Here is a 6,167-nt window from a genome sequence, read left to right on the forward strand (position 1 = left end):
GAGCCACCGTGCCCGGCAGTGTAGGGGTATTTTTAAAGGACTCTCTGGTTGGGCGCAGTGGCTCACGCCTGTAATCCCAGCACTTTGGGAGGCTGAGGCGGGTGGATCACTTGAAGTCAGGAGTTCAAGACCAGCCTGGCCAACATGGTGAAACCCTGTCTCTACTAAAAATACAAAAATTTCCAGACATGGTGGCACATGCCTGTAACCCCAGCTACTTGGGAGGCTGAGACAGGAGAATCGCTTGAACCCGGAAGGCGGAGGATGCAGTGAGCTGAGATCGCACCACTGCACTCTAGCCTGGGCAACAGTGTGAGACTCTGTCTCAAAAATAAAAATAAAAGTCCTCTCAAAGCTTTGCTGCTCCTGACCTGCGTGATGCTGGCCCAGCTCCCAGGAAGCTGCCCTGAGGGGTCCTGGGGAGCCATGGCAGGGTTTTGGGGTCAGGCAGGACAAAGCTCACTCCTGACTGTCATCTCCAGGGAGCTGCCCATCTGACCGGCCTCTCTGCAGCCCCTCAGCCTCTCTGCCTGGCCAATTCTTCCAGGAGACCCTCTGTGACCCTCTCACCAGCCCTCCGCCCGGCTGCAGCTCAGCATTGCCATAATTTAGTGTCTGTGTATGGGGTAGCCACAGTCTGTGGGGCCCAGGGTAAAATGAAAAGCAGGACCCCTCATGCCTGATGTATTGCAAATTTCAAGATGGCAACCGCACAGCATGAAGCCTGTGCAGGGCCCTTCTAAGCCTGGGGCCCTGTGCGCCTGCAGGGGTCACACACCTGTGCAGCCGGCCCCATCTATATCTCCCCATTCCAGACACAGGCTATCCGGGACAGAGTTTGCCAGGATAGCCAGCCTGGACGCACTGGCTATGGCCCTGCCGTCCACAGCCTTGCTGGGCTAGTGGAAATCTATGCCAGCTTCCTGGAGGAAGAAACCTCAGCCTCAGAGGAGGCAGCTGCTTTGTGCTCCCCTGCACAGCTGCCTGGACCTCCCTTTCTTATATGATTTTTTATCTGGAGCTCAGCTGTGTGACCCTGGTCAAGTTACTTAACCTCTCTGTGGGCTGGTTTCTTGATCTGCAGGGATTGGGCCTACTCCCCAGAGACATGCCCTCCTTCAAGGGGAGGTAAGCTTTAAGCACGGAAGTGTTTAGAGCAGCATCTGCAAATAGCACTTGCTCGATAGCGTTCGTCCTGATTCCTCTGCGATTTCCTGCTGGACCCTGAGCTCCATGAGGTCAGGGCCCGGGTTCATCTTGCTCTCACGGATTCCTAGTTGCCCTGATTAACATGGCCAGATAATCAACATGACCAGAACAGCTGTGGGCTGTGTTAGAAGTTACTAGAAGTTACTTGTGGCCGGCCTGGGGAGGTGACGTCCCCTAGAGAACATGCTTTGAGATGGCTGGAAAGTGTATGGGCCAGGACGTTCCTATTGGAAGATTCTTTTGGGGTTTGCTGCGCTCTTCAGCCATCAGAGAAGTCTTCCCAGAGCCAGGCAGGGGGGGTCCCTGGGAGTTTGGGGGCATCACTGAAGCCCCCTCAGCTGCCAGGTACGGTAAATAAGCCAGAGAAACATTGGTGGATGAGTCTTTAAGGGTGCCCAGGCTCCATGATGGCAGAGGCAGAGGAGCTGCTCCGGGCTGCCATGCTTGGGGTCCGAGTCTGACTGGGAGAATTCCAGAGCCCTAGAGACACCTGGCCCAGCCTAGTGAGTCCAATCCCCGCTTCTGGCCCAGACACCGTCCAGCATCCAAAGCTGGCTCCGATGGGTGGAAACAGCAGTGAGCATCCCCCTTCTTGGTGCTGTTCATAGGGGAATGTTGAGGCTTGTGGGGCTGCCCGGAGGTGGTGTCACATGTCCCCATGGAAGGGTTTCAATGCCTCCAACAGGAAGGGGCAGACCATCTGTCACTTAGGGTATATTTGGGAGGGAAGACAGAAGGACCCAGAGAGGCAGAAATGATGGGAGAGGGTGGGCAGGTGGTGGGGGTGGGGTCGAACAAATGGCCCCGATAAAGACAGAGCAGCTGGAATGAGCGCTGGGCAGCCCCACACGGCTGGGAGGCAGGGTGTGTGGTGTGTGGTGTGTGTGTGTGTGTATGTGTGTGTGTGTGTGTCTGTCTTGGCTAGGGGAACACCAGCCCTTCCCTCTGCCTGCTCAACAGCCCTCCCGTGTCTGTTTCCTCCCCTGGTCCACGCTGAGCGTTGCATCACCAGCCTTCCTGTGGGACCGGAAAGGCAGTAGCAGTCACTTGCCTTTCCCTGTGTTCCTCTGTGTTCTGACCACGCCCCCACCTGGCTGCCGTCAGAAAGTCCAGGTGTCCACTCCATGCCCTGCACACAGGATTGAGGCCCTGCTCTCAGCTCCCAAGGCCTCCCATCCCAGCACTTGTCACTGCATCCTGGAACTGCCCAATTTGAGCGATATTCCCCATGACTCTAGGCTCCCGCGGGCAGGGCTGCCCAGGCAGGTACCCACTCAGGGCCCAGCACGGGTGTGGTACTTGGCTGAGCCTAGGCGGCTCCGAAGCAATACAGTGTATTCCTCCCAGGCTGCAGGCTGGCAGTCCGAGATCAGGGCGCTGGCATGGTCAGGTTCCGGTGAGGGCCCTCCTCCGATTGCACACTGCTGGCCTCTTGCATTATCTGCACAAGGAGGAAGGGGCAAGGCCTTTCTGGGGCCTCTTTTTCTTTTCTTTCTTTTTTTTTTTTTTTTAAGACAAAATCTTACTCTGTTGCCCAGGCTGGAGTGCAGTGGCATGATCTCGGCTCACTGCAACCTCTGCATCTTGGGTTCAAGTGATTCTCCTGCTTCAGTCTCCCCAGTAGCTGGGATTACAGGTGCCCACCACCATGCCCGGCTAATTTTTGTATTTTTAGTAGAGATGGGTTTTCGCCATGTTGGCCAGGCTGGTCTCGAACTCCTGACCTCAGGTGATCCACCCACCTTGGCCCCCCAAAGTGCTGGGATTACAGGCGTGAGTCACAGCGCCCGGCCTCGGGCCTCTTTTATAAGGGCAGGAATCCCACTTGTGAGGGCTCCACCCTCATGACCTGATCACCCCTCAACGGCCCCACCTCCTCAAACCATCACATCAGACCTGGGGTTCCAGCATATGAATTTTGGGGGGACACGTTCAGTCCATAACAGAGCTGAATGAGCCGCCTGCAGAATGGCAATCCGCCCGTGGGGCAGCTCCCATCCCTGGAGCCCCACTTGGGGCTGGCTTCCCTTGGGCCTGCATCTACAGGGCTCCCCGGCTCCTGGCTCCCTCCTCTCCCTCCCACCAGGCTTCTGCCTGGAGCCAGCGCCCTCTTCCCCACTCCAGTCGTGGGTCGTGCCCACCAGCCTTGAGGCTTCCAGCTCCTTCCAGACCCTGTGCACCTGCCCAGTTCCACCCTCTCCAAATAAACGCCTCTCCTTCCTTGACCTTGCCTCGATCCTCCCTGCTCCGAGGTGCCCCATGTGCGGCAGGAAGAAGCAGCTTCCACAGGACTGCGGTCAGCAGGAGACGGGGCTTCCCCGTGAAGAGGTGCTGAGTGCGAATGCCCACTCCAACACCTGCTCACTGTGTGATCATGAGAAAGAGTTGAGCCTCTGTGGGCCCTGGCTTCCCCAACAATCAAAGGCTCTCTACCGAGAGCGGCTTAGGAGACAGCTACTGTGTGTGCTGCCGAGGGCTCTGCTGGCGCAGGACATTTGTAGGACCAGTTCCAGCTCCAGTTGCCACCGCCAGCACGCCCAGGTGAGACCGCCTGAGCCCTCAGGGTTTCAGTGTCCTTATCAGCAAACGGGCTAAGGAGCCAGCTTGCAGGGGTGCAGAGGCGTGGGGAGGTGGGGACACCTAGAAAGGGGCAGTGACCTCCTGCCTCTCCCAGCTCCGCCTTCTGCCTTGGGTCAGAGTCATTCCTCCCCCTCCACCCAACTAGACCGGGCTCCCACTTTCCCCTGCCCTGGCTGGGCACAGGACTGCCCATGGCCAATGGCAGGGGTGGGGGTAGGGGGTGCGCCTGCCTTGATCCCAGCTGCTCAGATGGGTCTGAGTTGGGGGAAGCCGAGCTTTCCTGGCCTCCCCGACATGCTGCTTCCTGAAGCCCAGGAGGGGCAGCCCCCCACCCCACACCCCACCCCACCCCCGCCAGCCCTGAGTGGAAATGCCCCACTGAAAAGGGCCCTGTTGGGGCCCCGGGAAGGCCCCCAGTCTGGGGTCTCTGCCAAAGAGGGTGAGAGATGGGCCCCCGGAGGGCCCCCGGGGAACAGCTGGGAATGGGTCCATCCCCTGAAGCCTCGCTCCCCCCCTCCTCATCCCCTCCTTGGTCACCCCAAGTTCATGGTGGGACATGCTGGTGGACAGACAAGTGGCTACAGAGGGCCAAGGGGAGGTGTCTGGGCCTCCAGGGCAGCAGGTGACCCCGAATGTGGGGGCTGCGGCCCTGGGAGACCCCCGTGAGAGGCCGGGTATGTGTGAAGTCGGCCTGTGTGCACTGGCTGTTTGTAGGGCAGGAGTCCGTGTATGTGTGTGGTGTGTGTGTCTGAAGGGGGTGTCTGTGGGGCGTTGTTTTGTCTGTGTACCGTGTGGGTGTGGCCCTGTGGTGTGCCTGTGTGTGTCTCGGGGTGCGTATCTCGGTGGTGGGTGTGAGGGCCAAAAGCGGCAGGACTGAGGCTTCCGTCCTCCGTTTGTGGTCTGCGGGGAGGGAGCGGGCAGCGCAGGGAGCCGACAGGAGCGCTGCAGGATGCCGGGGCCTTGCGGGCCGAACCACCGGGGAGAGGTGGAGGGGAAAGGGGGGAGGAGTGAGGGGGAGGGGAAAGGGGGAACGGGAGGGGGAAGCGGGAGGCGGGGGCCAGGTCTCCCTGCAGGCCCCGCCCAGCGCCCCCCTCCCCCCACCGGCGTGGTGACCCCGGCGCGGGCAAGGGCGTGGAGTCTGGGGCCGCGGGGGCACCGAGACCCGGCCCGGGCGCTCCACGCAGACTCCGGCTTCAGTGCTCGGCGCTGCCGCACGGCTGCAAGCCTAGCAATTTTGGGCTGAACAACAAAAGCGAGAGAGAGGGAAGTTGGGGGGCGGTGGCGGCGCGTTTCCCCCCACCCGCCAGGGCCGGCCGCGGGCTCGGAGCAGGTGCCAGGAGGTCGCGCGGCCGGAGCGGGGCTGTGCGGGGCCAGCAGCTCGGAGGCGAGGCGGGCTGGCGCGAGCGCCGCGCGAGGGGAAAAGTTTCGACCCTGAAGCGAGAGGCAGAGAAGTTTCGGCCGCGCCAGGCGGCGCCAAAGCCAGGCCAACACTGCCCCCGCGTGGGCGCGGCGCGGCGCTGCAGCCGGCGCAGGGGCCGGGGCCCGCCGCGACCCTTGGTGGAAACTGAGGCTCAGAGAGGGCGAGGTGGGCTGCGCAAGGCCATCTGGAAGAGGGGCCGTAGAATATGGCCTGCTGAGACCCGCAGGCTCTCCAGGAAATAGCCTGGGTCAGGGGACGGGGCGTGAAAGTCCAGAAAGGCAGACAGAAGGAAGGGGACGTCCCAGGGACTGAATCCCACTCCTCGTCCTGGATGTGTCTCCACCCTCTTCCTTCCAGTTACCCCCAGAGTCCAGCAATCAGGTACCCGGTGGAGGAGTGGTGGCAGTGCTGTCTTCTTCCCATCCTCACAGTTTGTCTAAACTAAGCCTAGCTCTATTGCCCTTCTTCTGGAGTCAGAGCGCCTTTCCCAAAAGGCCTCCCCCATCCACAACCCATCCGGGCCCTAAGGACCCCCACCAGCCACCGCCCAGCCCAATCCCACCGTTTGGAGCCTATTCCTTTGCCATTAAACAAGGCGCCAGGGTGTGGATTCCCTGCTGTTTCCTCAGCGGCCAGGAGGTGGCGAGAAAGACCCGGATCCCGGGCAATGGCGCGGGGCTGGGGGCCACTGACAGCTTCAGGGAGAGAGGCGGCGGCTCAAACTATGTCCAGGGGGCTGGAACGCAGATGTGGCAGGGGCAAACCTGGTAGGCAGGGGCTTGGCGGTGGCCTGGGGGTGCTGGGTCAGTGCCTGCCACCTTGTCTTTCGCCACCTCCTGATGCAGATTTGAACATCCACCCCCTCATCCCCAGACTAGGAGAGAAACGGTGGGCCCCAGCCCGTCCCACCCAGGTGCTTTGCCTTCTGGGACCAGAGGGTGCCAACCCTGCCGGGGAA

Source organism: Pongo pygmaeus, chromosome 13, assembly GCF_028885625.2.
Source record: "Pongo pygmaeus isolate AG05252 chromosome 13, NHGRI_mPonPyg2-v2.0_pri, whole genome shotgun sequence".
Taxonomy (NCBI): Eukaryota; Metazoa; Chordata; class Mammalia; order Primates; family Hominidae; genus Pongo; species Pongo pygmaeus.